At 39.8% G+C, this 15,216-nt stretch overlaps 1 long non-coding RNA gene across 1 annotated transcript in view; it reads left to right on the top strand.

Moving 5' to 3' along the window:
• LOC103011899 (uncharacterized) overlaps positions 1-12,201 on the top strand; it is a 29,637-nt gene extending 17,436 nt beyond the window's left edge. The window contains exon 3 of the long non-coding RNA XR_009007131.1: positions 10,715-12,201. This is a non-coding gene — a long non-coding RNA (uncharacterized LOC103011899). The remainder of the gene's footprint in view (positions 1-10,714) is intronic.
• Positions 12,202-15,216: the final 3,015 nt, after the last annotated feature.

Genomic DNA, 15,216 nt, shown 5'->3' with positions numbered 1-15,216 from the left:
GAATTTTATCATCCCCCCAAGGGCCTGAGGAGTTTTTCTTTCAGTACCAAGAAGTCTTTCCTGAAAGTCAGCATCCAGGTAGATTAATTGACAAAAAGGACCCTAAAACATGGAAGCATTTGCCAGTCTGGACAGCTGCACTGATAGCTATCTGGGGAGCTACTACAAAATGTATGGAGGGGGAAAATTACTCATTTGGAATCCTGGCTGTCAAAGAAAATCCAAACCCAGGAGCTTTTCTCCTAAGAATCCCTGTGACATTTTATTCTTTAAATAAATCTTTTCTTCCTCTCTTTAGGTAAGAGATTGACATTTTAAGATCAATCATACCTCTACTTTTCAGGGTTGGTAGACTTAGAACAGGATAAATGGAAATTAAGCAAAATTTCCATTTTTTTGAATAAAAATACTCAAAATAGCTATATTCTAACTCAGTATAAAAGAGGGATGCTCTTCCTCCAGTGGTCATTCTCATTACTATGGTTATCTCAAGACCTTTTGATGTCAAAATTTCACCCTGTTTTCTTTAAAAGAACCATTCTGAACATACGCCTGCTGTTTGAATAGCAGCAGAAAGCAAAGGAATCTCATACTATGTTTTTCTCCATCATAGCCAAGGATGCTTTAGTGCTTCTGATATAGTTACAGGTCACCAGCTTTTCTAGCCCCTCATCGTCATGGGGTGTTTCACCTTGTTACTACAGGCTATAGTTGAATTCTTTCCTCCTGTTTATATTATTCAGCAGCCCCCTTCTTTTTTTTTTTTTTTTTTTTTAATTAATTAATTTATTTATTTATGGCTGTGTTGGGTCTTCGTTTCTGTGCGAGGGCTTTCTCCAGTTGCGGCAAGCGGGGGCCACTCTTCATCGCGATGCGCGGGCCTCTCACTATCGCGGCCTCTCTTGTTGCGGAGCACAGGCTCCAGACGCGCAGGCTCAGTAATTGTGGCTCACGGGCCTAGTTGCTCTGCGGCATGTGGGATCTTCCCAGACCAGGGCTCGAACCCGTGTCCCCTGCATTGGCAGGCAGATTCTCAACCACTGCGCCACCAGGGAAGCCCAGCAGCCCCCTTCTTGTTCATAATGGTCTTGTTGCAATTGGCTAGCCTCTCTGAGAAGCAGATTTGTTCAGTGTTTTTAAGTAAGTTAAAATGATGTTTTTAATTATTAAGGTTCTCAGGCCATTCAGTTAGTCATTACCCATTTATTGTGAGTCTACTACGTGCCAGGCATTGGAGGAGGTGTTGGGTACTGTAGAATTCCAGGGAGCATGCTGTGGTCAAAGGAGCAAGTAGATGAGGTCAGGAGGTGCCATTCTAACAGAAACAGCCTTACCCCTGACGTGTGTGGCCTGGGCAAGGCCGTCAACCTCTGGGATTCCAGTTTTCTCACATGCAAAGTAAGGGGTGGACAGAGCTTCTCTAACTTCAGACCCTAACATTCTGTGATTACTTCTGGTTTGGTTTACTCATCGCCCTGGAAACCCAGTAGCCTCCCAAAGGTGAATGCTTTTATAAGCCTTCCCAAAGGGTCCTAATTCTAATCCAAGGAGCAGTTTTGTGCTAAAATGAATGCTTTTCAAAGACCCAAGAAGACATTTAAAGACAGGGTACCTATATGTTTTTCACTTCACTGTATATTTGAGCATATTTTCCCCAAAAATGCTTACCTACTTTCTATTGCTAGGTAGTATAAGGGAATAATTTCCAAGTGTGGAGGGTCATTTAGAATTCCAAACACCATGGTCTAATCTCCCCAGGATAATAATAAATCAAAGATACAAAAACAAGTGATGAGTCCAGATAATTCTGCACTTAAAATAGTGACGGTTCATCAGGGCATGTTAAAACTCCCTAATTCTGTGCCATTTCAGTAGTTCCAACAGTTTTCAAAGCATCTGAGACTATTATTGCTATGTATTTATTTGTATTGACAATAAAATGAATGCTTCCTTATTTGCAAGCCACTAGATAGTCTTCTAATATCATGTGAGAATTACTTTTTCATCTGTTTTCTCACTATATGACATGTATTTTATAAAATGTTTTTTAAAATGCATCTCAATTTGCAAAGCATGCAATGGTTTGGTATTGGGACCAGGCAGATTATTTGAAATTCAGCATGATTCCCCAGTTTCTAACATAAAAAAGCAAGGGAAGTAAAGGAAACTTTGTACTGCTTTTTAGACCTCATCTTCCTGCATTTGTGGTTAGTTCATTTCAATTTTTGTATCAAAAGAATATAGTAACTTATCATATACCATTGATCAGAGTGAGGAGGTTTCCTGTTTCTGTTTCTTAAAAAAGACTCCACATATATATAATACATTAAAAAAAAAATTATTTTTTTTTAAATGAAGAACAGGTAGTAAGGTATGAGTTACACTGAGTAGCTCTCTCTATTTCCCTGACTTCCTAATAACATTTCATGGCTTTCTCTCCTTTCTTTCCTCCTCTCTATAAATATCAGGGCTGAGGACTGACTTTCACTGCTGCCTTTCATGCAAACTCCTCAGGCTTGCAAATCAGCTACTGATTCCAGGAAGCATCTCCCTGTCTCCTGCCCTTGCTCACACAGTTTTCTAATGGAGCTAAGGGGCCACAGAGGATACACAAACATTGTATAGCACGTTAATTTGAATAGTAAGACTCAAAGGGTGGATGTTAGACTCATTGCATCAGCTCATTTCAGTCCCCTTGGTGCATGGCACAAGGCAGCCATCCCCTGAACATTTTGCCTATTGAGAGGATGGCAAAAGGGCAACCTGGACAGGTGACACAAATGGAGAAGGAAAATAGAAATGTTTGCTGAAAGCCTTCCTGCAAGCAGAAATTCTAATCCCTACTTCAAATACTGTTGCTCTTTTAAAATGACATTTCAAGGTACTTTACCTTTCTAAAATGAGTTATCTTCCCTAATAATGATCCCGTATAACATTCTATTATACCTATCCTCTAACTTTCTCATAGTACTTTACACTCACATTCTTGTTCCGCCTGATCAAAACTTATGAAGCAGGTTTAGTGGATCTGTTGGGGGGGGGGGCGTGTGTATATATGCACACATATATATCCAAATGCCATGTTGATTTAGAAACATAGAAGAATGGAATAATTAACCATGGTAATTAGCATTTTTGAGAACATACAATGTGCCAGGGACTGTTCTCTCTCTCTCTCTCTCTCTTGCTCTCTCTCTCTTGCTCTCTCTCTCTCTCTCTCTCTCACACACACACACACACACACACACATTCTCATTTAACACAATTTGAGGTAGAAACTGTTAGCTCCATTTTCTAGGTAAGGAAACTGAGACACAGAGATGTTAAGTGACTTGCTCAGGGTAACGCAGCAGAGGGTATCAGAGCAGGACTGCTAACCCAAGCACTGCATTCCTTTGCCTAAAATCGAGATGCTCCGCATAGCCCAAAAAGTGACACAATGTGTGTTTTCTTTGGGAACTTGGTTCCAAACATTAACTAAACTTGAGTGTTACTGCCAAACTTCCGAATTTTATGACAATTTTATCCCCTCAAAAAGGGACAGTTCTTAGAGTTATAGCTCCTGTAAACAAACTTTTAAACCTCAGGCTCTTGGACTGTGCTGGCTGATATGATAGCACATTGGCTATTAAAATTAAATTCAAAATAAATTAATGTAAGGCCCCCAGTTGCACTAGCCACATTGCAAATGCTCAGTAGCGGCACGTGGCTAGTGTCCACTCTGCTAGTCAGCACAGCTATGGGACATTTCCACCAGGATAGCAGCAGTGCTCCAGGAGACACATAACTGAGGAGATGCAAAATAGTAAATGATCCTTGAGTCCCTTCTAGAAAAGGCACTGACGTATGTTTCCAAGGAAGAACATTTATTGAGTGCCTGCTCTTGGCCAGGCGCTGTGCTAGGTGCCAAGGGCACAGTGATCCATACTGACTGATGAGGCAGATGTGACCTCTGCCCTTCCTGGAACTCACAGTCTCCGTCTGAACCAGTCACCAGAATGAACACTGCCGTGATAGGGAAGGTCTAACATGCTAAGAGACATAGAAAACCTAGAATATGTGGGGTTAGGGGTCAGTTAAGACTTTCTGGAGGAGAGAGGAGTCTAAACTGAGGCCTTGACTTTGAGAAGGCTTAAGAAACAAATACAAGAGGAAAAGTGTTCTGATCGAAGGAGCAGCCTGTGTGAAGACTCATAAGGGAAAGAGAGCATGCCATGCTTTGGAGAAGTTTAAAGAAGTCAATAAAATTATTTCCTCTATTCTGTTGCTTAGGGTCAGAGCTTGAATTAAAAAGAAAGAAAAATTTTTTTTGCATTGTCCGAATTACTTGGCACAAAGGGAGGGCAGTAGAGAAAGAAAAAGCAGAGGATAGTTCAGAGCAGGTATGCAGGAGCCAGAAGTGGCTAGTAGCTATGCCCCCCACCAAGTGCTCCAATATGAAGAATGTGCATGGAGAGCAGCTTTGGAATGATAACAACAACATGGCAGCCATTTTAGATGAAGGGCATGTGCCAGATACCCTGCTGGGCAGTTCAATAGCATTATTTTACTCAATCCTCATCATAAGCCTAGCTATTTTCCTACATTTACATAATTAGAAATTCGTAGAGCAACCCATGAGATAGAACAACCCAAACTCAAAAACTCTTTATTTATTTGCTTGAATACCAAGCTGCACAGGCTCCCCAGTTATTGCTTCTTCCCTGTCCCAGGCTAGTACCACCTGAGATGACCAGCTAGAGGAATGGTTTAACTGACATGAAGACATGGAAGCTAAGCCAGAGAGTGGAACTAAGAAAATCTGTGCTGCAGAGAATTCGTTTCCAAAAAAGAAACAAGTGACTAGGGAAAATGCCCTATCTCTCTTTCAGAACTAACTCCTATAATGATTAACCGTTTACCACTAGTGATTAAGCCCAATAGAAGAATTTTGGTTTTTAGAATTTTCCAGAAAAGCACTAAACTAGGAACACTTGTATTTGTCATCTTATCCAGCAATATTCAGACTGACTCAAAACATTTATGACTTACAGTCAGATAGTTCAAGCCAACTTTCTTCACAAACTTCCCTCTAAGATTGCCTCAATCTGTTGAAAACTGTTTTATGACTCAACCCAGCTAAAATTTCAGCAGCGCATATCTTCGGGTAAAACGCTTCATTCACATCAAGCAGTAATTAAATGTGCAGGGCATGAAATAAGCAGCAAGTTTGGCTTCAGAGCCATCTTGCAATCTGTAAATGATCCAAGATAGACCATATGCCTTTAAATCTAGATGACTTTATACGTATCCAAGAGAAAGCTAACTGCCATTTCTGCATGAGAGTCATCAAAAGACAAAAAAGACAGATTTATGTAGCTTGTCTGATAAATGTATGTTAATATATATGTCCATTGAGGTTTGATAAACTGCCCTTAACTTTCCCTATTGCGTTCTTGATTCCATTCTTCTAGAGAAAACATTCAAATTGACAACTCAAACCAACAGTATTCTTCAGTAGCTCATTGCATTGGTCTGGGGTAGCCATTTGGACAGAGTTTTCCTCTCTCTAGCAAGGGTTGCCACCCTCTTCTTTTGGCTTTTTAAGGAAACTTCCCCCCACTTCACACTGGGACTATCCACCACTGTGCCACCCTGACTCCTGCACATGCTCACAGTGCTTGGGTAGGGGGGTGGGAAATTGGTTCAGTCATGAATATGTGACCTATGGAGCATGCCCCACTCTGAATCTTCCTTGGGATTGCTGTACACACAGGGGAAGGAGAAGTCTTCCATCCGTGGGCTTGCTAAGACAGGAGGATGTGAGAATGGAGCCGCTGGTGTCGTCTTGCTACCGAATGAAAAGAACCTATGTGAGAACAGTCAGGCAGGGTAAAGCAGATCTGGGAGATGGAGACAGAGTCCTGACCACATTGTTTGGGCCCCTGGATTCCTTCATGTTTGATGTCACTTCATGAGTATTGAATGAGTTAAGCAGTGTCTGGTAACACAGGAGGTGCTCAATAAATGTTATTTCCCATCTCTTTTCCTCCCTCTTTGACTTTGGCAGCTGCCAGACAAGGATTCAAACCATCTTTGGCAGCCAGCACTTCTGTTTCTTGCTTTTAGAGGAAAGCCAATCAGACAGCCTGGAAAACGATGAGCACAAAGTCAGCACCCTAGAGCAAAGCAAGCTCCCTCTGCATCTGACAGATGTCTCTTTGGAAACAGCCATTCTTTGCTCAGTGCACTCTCATAGCTTAGACAACAGCCCAGCCATACTCAAGCTGGTACAAAAATGGCACTTTATTACCGAGGGAAGGAAGGAGATGACTTGGTCAAACCATAAAGTGGGAGCTACTACAGGAAGCAGGCTTGCTACATAAGCACCTCAGAATGCAGTTTTCCAATGGCCAATTGGATGAAGGTACCAATCTGTGCTTGTTTGGCTATTTGCCAGTGACACCATTCTGTAGAAAGCAGGCAACCCAGACTGTTAAAAATATAGAACTTAGCAACCTGACACAGTGTTTAATCTCATGAAAACCAGACATCATGGTGGTAATTAGTGCTAAATATTAAGTGATCTAAAATTCAGTTAAGATAGGGCAAATACAACCATCACTACTGAGTGATGTTTGCAAAACATGCATCCTCTCACCCCTGCACCGTTTTGCAGAAAAACTGTTTGCTTGCACAGTAAATGCTGGTGGTTGGTTGATTATCAAATTGAGTTTATGTGATACAATCCCTGTAGTACGCAAGTCTTAAAAGTAATGTCTGAGACCTTATGTTTGTGATATTTTCAGACTCAATAAGCAATGTCATAAAAAATCGTAGAATTTAGAACTGGAATGGATCTTATAGACGAAAGAAGTCAAGGCTCAGAAAGGTTTAATGAGTTGTTAAATGGCAAGGTGGGGACCTTAAACCCTGTCTTCTGGTTTTTAGTTGGACATCTCTGTCATATGGCATTCTCTCATAGATGATAGCACAGAACATGAGAGTTGGGAAGGATCCTTTACATCATCTAATCCAACCTGCTCATTTACAAGTAAGAAAATGGGGCTCAAAGAGATGAGGTTCTCTCTGAAGTTCAGTAAAGAATTAGGCTAAAATTTTTTGACTCCTGGGTAAGTATTCTTTATGAAACTTAGTTTGGTTAAGTTTGACAAGTTATCCCACCATTTAATTTCTGTTAGAGGGCAAACAAATTAACAAACACCCAGTAATCACCAGAAAAATCTGGCAGGGGTTAAAGTCTGGCAATAAAATTTTTTAGAGAAACAGGGTCTCTTAGTCAAGTGTGTGGTGAAGTATAAATAAACAACTGAGCTGAAAGACTATAATCTGCCAGGTGTGTTGTGGTATTTTATTTTTCCCATAGTCACTGAGATCTGAAGGCTGCAGCTATTTCTGATAATGAAACCTTGCTGGCTTCACTAAGAAGGCCTATAAATGGCCTACAGCGTCAAGTCTTTTCTGTGTTCCTGGTTCCTAATTTATTCTGATATGGTAGACGGGCTTAAGCGAAGAGTGTTTGTGTTGTTGTCATAATTTGAAGTTCACTGCTTTCTAACTTCCTGTAGGATGTGCGTATACCAGGTGGAGTCTGCAAAACTGTCGATAAGTCTCTCTCTTCCCCATCCGCCACCCCCGACTCTCTCTCTCTCTCTCTCTCTCTGAAAATTCGAAGAGTTAAGTCATTCTATCTAAGGAAGAGGGAGAAGGTGAGAAGCAAGCCTCTGAGTTGCCTGTCCGCCTACAGAAGAACATTAACATTGTTAATCAGCATTACAGGCTTTGCTTTGCTTCCCAGGGAAATGGTAGGTAGAGACAGAAAATGTTTTAATCCTTTCCAAGCAATGTTGTCCTTGGTGATAGCCAGGAAGGAGGATTTTTTTCTTTTCATTTATACCTTTTAACAATCTTGTACAGTTTTGAGTTACTAACAGTAAGAAGCAAACTTGTCGAATAATGTCATGTCAGGTTAATGAGGAATTATCAACTGCTTGCACTGTGCCCAACATTGTCCTAAGCCCTACCAGAGAGGCAAAAAATAATATTGTCTTTGCCCTTGAAGAGTTCACCGTCTTCTTAGAACAACAATATTTAATAACAAAAACAATAAAATGTTGTTCTCTCTTGGGTGTAGTGAATTCTGGTACAGATGACCCTTATCCAGTGGGGCATGACTTGTGGAAGCGGTCAGAAGGCCAGGGAGGATAAGAAGGTTCTGATGAACCCAGGATGAACATGAAGGCTGTTTCACATGACCTCATGACTGGAGTCATCTCTTTTTTTTTTTTTTTCTTGTTTGCTTTGGCTTCCTGCAGCAAGGACTCTTGAGGCTGCAATGTAAAGGGTCCCTCACCCCACACTCTACTCCTTGGTCTGTATGTGATCTATTATGTGGCTTAGAAAGTGGTGGTCTCAAAGCCTCAGAGAAATGGTATGAAAGAGCCCCTTGGTAATCTTGCTTGAAATACCTTTGGCCTCAGACCCAGGGACTGTTATGGATCTGAACAGATGCTTTCCTCTGATCCTAAGTGACTAGCCTTAGATCAAACCTACAGTCTCGACTGTCTTATTATGAAGAATGAGATGTGGTTTTGGTTGCTGTTGTTTTCCTTATATTTTTACTTCCACAGCCTACATCTTTATCTTTTATGCAAATAATTCCCTTGATAGATCCACCCTATTTGTTCTTCAGTTATATTCTGATTTATCTGAGTCTTGGGTAAACAAAGCTGAGGCAGCAGTCACAATCCTAGAACAAAGAATAATAGTCAGTCAACCCATTAATCCTGTTGGAGCAAAGTAGATGACCTGCTAGCTGTTGGTTCTGAACTGCTTATCCCGTTACAGTTACTAGCTAGGACTTGGGAGACACACTCAAGCTAGTGGGGGTTCCCAAATAAGTTATTTAACTTCTCACAGTCTTTGCTTCCTTATGTCTAAAACAGAAACAATAATAATCCTACCTCCTAATGATGTCAGGAGGATTAAATGTGGTGCTACACACAAGGTGCTAAATAATGTGAATAAGCAATTTGGGCTTTTATTTTGATCATTATCCTTAACACTGATCTTAATGTCCTTTCAGTTCAATTTACTGTATCAAAAAATGCTGGGGGTGAGTCAGAGGAAGGCCACAATGTGCTCTGCCATTAGTCAAAGAAGAGGGAATGCTGAATTTAGCCACAGACCCGTAACAGTTGAATTGTAGCAGAACTTTTACTGTTCAGTCAACAGTAGAATCAAACCATATGATAAAAAGAGTAGCAAAGTACCTACTACTGCTCCTCACCCTAACAAATCAATTATTATTTTTTTATGTTCTTTTTCAAGTTTGTCCATCGTCAAACATAATTTTGCAGTTGCATGTGTAGCAGTTTGGATTCATTCAAAAAAGCAAATAAATCCCCTGATGAGCAATTATTGACTGCCTACTAAGTACCAGGCACTATTCTAAGGTGCTGAGAACACAAAGAAGAAAACACCTTGAAAACTGATAGTCAATCTAAATAAAATATTAGTTTTTGTTTTGGTAGTGTATTTTTTTTCCACAGCATAAGGGTTTTCACATGTTGCTAGAGAGGAATAGAGGAAGAGTCAAGAAACAGAAGATAATGCATATTTCAGAGCTGGTAGTAAAATAGAGAAGTGACTGGAGAATGCCTGACCAGTCCGTGCATAATAGCTGAGCCCATTCTAAGAGGCATAGGAATATCCTGCATTAGGAATCATTTATGTTACAGAAAAGGTAAAAATAGGAGTGATACAAAAAAAAAAAAAAAGAAAGGAGTTCGTGTGACACATGCATCATGGGATAGCTGCAATAGTGATGACTTAAGAAATAAATAAAAATAAGTAAAGAGTAAATAAAAGTATGAAAAGGGACTGTTTATGAAATTGAGGCCATTAAGGAAATGAAAGAGATGAAAACTCAACTCAAACTTAAAGATAAACTTGTTCGTATTCACTATTAGCTTTATGTTGGTAGGTACCACAAAATGGGGGGATGTCAACCAAAAAAGAGAACTCTATCCATTAATAGAAAGGTAAGAAATCAATTTCCACTTAAAAAATTGTATAGCACTCAAAAGCAACAACAACAAAAATCTCTACAAAAATAAATAAGTGGGAGGCATTTGGCACATTTTATAGGAGATTTTTTGAATCCTCTTTTGCACTTTGAATTATCTTGCTGCTATTATTCCATTTCTTATGGGAATCACACAGACAATTATGCAATGTACACAGGCTAAGTTGAGATCTTACTGATCCATGGCCTTTTTGGTAAGCATTCATTGTCGTCAAAAAGAAAATTATATAATTGGCCATCAAAATAATAAATTTTCCTAAATTGTAGCAAATTCTCTCCCAGAAATGAAAGCATAAGTGTATTTTACTGACAAAAGTCCTGATGCTAGGAAGCTTATTGCTTTAGTTAACTGGTTTACGGAACACTGCTAGAGAAGTAGAGTATGAGTCATTAATGGGACAGAGGCTGGCATGGGTTGGATATTGGTGAATTTCAAGTCTTTCCTCTGGTCAGTTGATATCCATTACTCAATAATAGGATGGGCAATCCATGATTTTATTAAAAGTAATCTAGCATATCCCATGCTCTTGGATTGGAAGAATTAATATTGTTAAAATGGACATACTACCCAAAGCAATCAACTGTTTTATGTGATCCCTATCAAACTACCCATTACATTTTTCACAGAACTAGAACACATAATCCTCAAATTTATATGGAACCACAAAAGACCCAGAATTGCTAAAGCAATCCTGAGGATAAAGAACAAAGCTGGAGGCATAATCCTCCCAGACTTCAGACAATACTACAAAGGTACAGCAATCAAAACAGCATGGTATTGGCACAAAAACAGACATATGGATCAATGGAACAGAATGGAGAGCCCAGAAATAAACCCACATAGCTACAATCAATTAATCTTTGACAAAGGAAGCAAGAATATACAATGGAGAAAAGACAATCTCTTCAGCATGTGGTGTTGAGAAAGCTGGACAGCCACATATAAATCAATGAAGTTAGAACACTCCATCATATCATACACAAAAATAAACTCAAATGGCTTAAAGACTTAACTATAAGATGTGATACTATAAAACTCCCAGAAAAGAACATAGGCAAAACATTCTCTGACATACATCATAGCAATATTTTCTTAATTTCCCAAGACAATAGAAAAAAATAAGCAGATAGAATCTAATCAAACTTACAAGCTTTTGCACAGCAAAGGAAACCATAAACAAAATGAAAAGGAAATCTACAGACTAGGAGAAAATATTTGCAAATGATGCAACCAACAAGGCCTTAACTTCCAAAATATACAAACAGCTCATACAACTCAATAACAGAAAAACAAACAACCCAATCCAAAAAATGGGCAAAAGACCTAAAGAGACATTCCTCCAAAGAAGATATCCAGATGGCCAATAGGCACATGAAAAGATACTCAATATCTCTAATTATTAGAGAAATGCAAATCAAAACTGCAATGAGGTACCACCTCACACTGGTCAAAATGGCCATCATCAAAAAGTCAAATAATAAATGCTGGAGAGGGTGTGGAGAAAAGGGAACCCTCCTACACTGTTGATGGGAATGTAAATTGGTGTAGCCACTATGGAAAGTAGTATGGAGGTTCCTTAAAAAGCTAAAGATAGAGATACCATATGATCTAGCAATCCCACTCCTGGGCATATATCTAGAGAAAACTCTAATTCGAAAAGATACATGCACCCCATTTTTCATAGCAGCACTATTGACAATAGCCAAGATATAGAAGCAACCTAAATGTCCATCAACAAATGAATGGGTAAAGAAGACATGGTATGCATATATATATATATATATACACACACACACAATGGACTATTACTCAGAAATAAAAAAGAATGAAATAATGCCATTTACAACAACATGGATAGACCTAGAGATTATTACTAAGTGAAGTAAGTCAGACAGAGGAAGACAAATATCATATGATATCACTTATTTGTGGAATCTAAAAAATGATACAAATAAGCTTATTTACAAAACAGAAATAGACTCACAGACATAGAAAACAAACTTACTGTTACCAAAGGGGAAAGTTTGGGGAGGGATAAATTAGGCATTTGGGATTAGCAGATACAAACTACTATATATAAAATAAATAAGCAACAAGATCCTACTGTATAGCACAGGGAACTATATTCAATATCTTGTAATAAACTATAATGGAAAAGAATCTGAAAAAGATCATATATATGTATATGTGTGTGTATGTGTGTGTGTGTGTGTATATATATATATATATGTATATATATATATATATATATATATATATATATATATATATATAAAACTGAATCACTTTTTGGTACACCAGAAACTAACACAACATTTTAAGTCAATTATACTTCAATAAAAAAGTAATCTACCAAAAAAAAACCCTCGTGGAGATTAACCAAGATGGCGGAGTAGAAGGACGTGCTCTCACTCCCTCTTGCGAGAGCACCAGAATCACAACTGGCTGCTGGACAATCATTGACAGGAAGACCCTGGACTTCACCAAGGAGGATACCCCACGTCCAAGGACAGAGGAGAAGCCACAGTGAGACGGTAGGAGGGGCGCAATCAGAGTAAAATCAAATCCCATAACTGCTGGGTGGGTGACTCACAGACTGGCGAACACTTATACCACAGAAGTCCACCCACTGGAGTGAAGGTTCTGAGCCCCACGTCAGGCTTCCCAACCTGGGGGTCCGGCAACGGGAGGAGGAATTCCTAGAGAATCAGACTTTGAAGTCTAGTGGGAATTGATTGCAGGACTGTGACAGGACTGGGGGAAACAGAGACCCCACTCTTGGAGGGCACACACAAAGTAATGTGTGCATCGGGACCCAGGGGAAGGAGCAGTGACCCTGGGGGAGACTGAACCAGACGTACCTGCTGGTGTTGGGGGGTCTCCTGCAGAGGCAAGTGGTGGCTCTGTTTCACCGTGGGGATAAGGACACTGGCAGCAGAGGTCCTGGGAAGTTCTCCTTGGCGTGAGCCCTCCCAGAGTCTGCCATTAACCCCACCAAAGAGCACGGGTAGGATCCAGTGTTGGGTTGCCTCAGGCAAAACAACCAACAGGGAGGGAACCCAGCCCCACCCATCAACAGTCAAGTGGATTAAGGTTTTCCTGAGCTCTGACCGCCACAGCAACAGGGAGGGAACCCAGCCCCACCCATCAACAGTCAAGTGGATTAAGGTTTTACTGAGCTCTGACCGCCACAGCAACAGTCAGCTCTACCCACCACCAGAGCCTCCCATCAAGCCTCTTAGATAGCCTCAACCACCAGAGGGCAGACAACAGAAGCAAGAAAAACTACAATCCTGCAGCCTGTGGACCAAAAACCACAGTTACAGAAAGACAGAGAAGATGAAAAGGCCGAGGGCTATGTACCAGATGAAGGAACAAGAAAAAACCCCAGAAAAACAACTAAATGAAGTGGAGATAGGCAACCTTCCAGAAAAAGAATTCAGAATAATGATAGTGAAGATGATCCAGGACCTCGGAATAAGAATGGAGGCAAAGATTGAGAAGATGCAAGAAATGATTAACAAAGACCTAGAAGAATTAAAGAACAAACAAACAGAGATGACCAATACAATAACTGAAATAAAAACTACACTAGAAGGAATCAATAGCAGAATAACTGAGGCAGAAGAACGGATAAGTGACCTGGAAGACAGAATGGTGGAATTCACTGCTGCGGAACAGACTAAAGAAAAAAGAATGAAAAGAAATGAAGACAGCCTAAGAGACCTCTGGGACAACATTAAACGCAACAACATTCACATTATAGGGGTCCCAGAAGGAGAAGAGAGAGAGAAAGGACCAGAGAAAATATTTGAAGAGATTATAGTCGAAAACTTCCCTAACATGGGAAAGGAAATAGCCACCCAAGTCCAGGAAGCGCAGAGAGTCCCATACAGAATAAACCCAAGGAGAAACACGCCGAGACACATAGTAATCAAAGTGGCAAAAATTAAAGACAAAGAAAAATTACTGAAAGCAGCAAGGGAAAAACGACAAATAACATACAAGGGAACTCCCATAAGGTTAACAGCTGATTTCTCAGCAGAAACTCTGCAAGCCAGAAGGGAGTGGCATGATATACTTAAAGAGATGAAAGGGAAGAACCTACAACCAAGATTACTCTACCCGGCAAGGATCTCATTCAGATTCGATGGAGAAATCAAAAGCTTTACAGACAAGCAAAAGCTAAGAGAATTCAGCACCACCAAACCAGCTCTACAACAAATGCTAAAGGAACTTCTCTAAGTGGGAAACACAAGAGAAGAAAAGGACCTACAAAAACAAACCCAAAACAATTAAGAAAATGGTCATAGGAACATACATATCGATAATTACCTTAAACGTGAATGGATTAAATGCCCCAACCAAAAGACATAGACTGGCTGAATGGATACAAAAACAAGACCCATATATATGCTGTCTACAAGAGACCCACTTCAGACCTAGGGACGCATACAGACTGAAAGTGAGGGGATGGAAAAAGATATTCCATGCAAATGGAAATCAAAAGAAAGCTGGAGTAGCTATACTCATATCAGATAAAATAGACTTTAAAATAAAGAATGTTACAAGAGACAAGGAAGGACACTACATAATGATCCAGGGATCAATCCAAGAAGAAGATATAATAATTATAAATATATATGCACCCAACATAGGAGCACCTCAATACATAAGGCAACTGCTAACAGCTATAAAAGAGGAAATCGACAGTAACACAATAATAGTGGGGGACTTTAACACCTCACTTACACCAATGGACAGATCATCCAAAATGAAAATAAATAAGGAAACACAAGCTTTAAATGACACAATAGACCAGATAGATTTAATTGATATATATAGGACATTCCATCCAAAAACGGCAGATTACACGTTCTTCTCAAGTGCGCACGGAACATTCTCCAGGATAGATCACATCTTGGGTCACAAATCAAGCCTCAGTAAATTTAAGAAAATTGAAATCATATCAAGCATCTTTTCTGACCACAACGCTATGAGATTAGAAATGAATTACAGGGAAAAAAACGTAAAAAAGACAAACACATGGAGGCTAAACAATACGTTACTAAATAACCAAGAGATCACTGAAGAAATCAGAGAGGAAATAAAAAAATACCTAGAGACA

Source organism: Balaenoptera acutorostrata, chromosome 2 (genome assembly GCF_949987535.1).
Source record: "Balaenoptera acutorostrata chromosome 2, mBalAcu1.1, whole genome shotgun sequence".
In the NCBI taxonomy this organism is placed as follows: Eukaryota; Metazoa; Chordata; class Mammalia; order Artiodactyla; family Balaenopteridae; genus Balaenoptera; species Balaenoptera acutorostrata.
The sequence above is the reverse complement of the archived record's forward strand: the minus strand, read 5'-3'. Positions and strand labels throughout refer to the sequence as shown.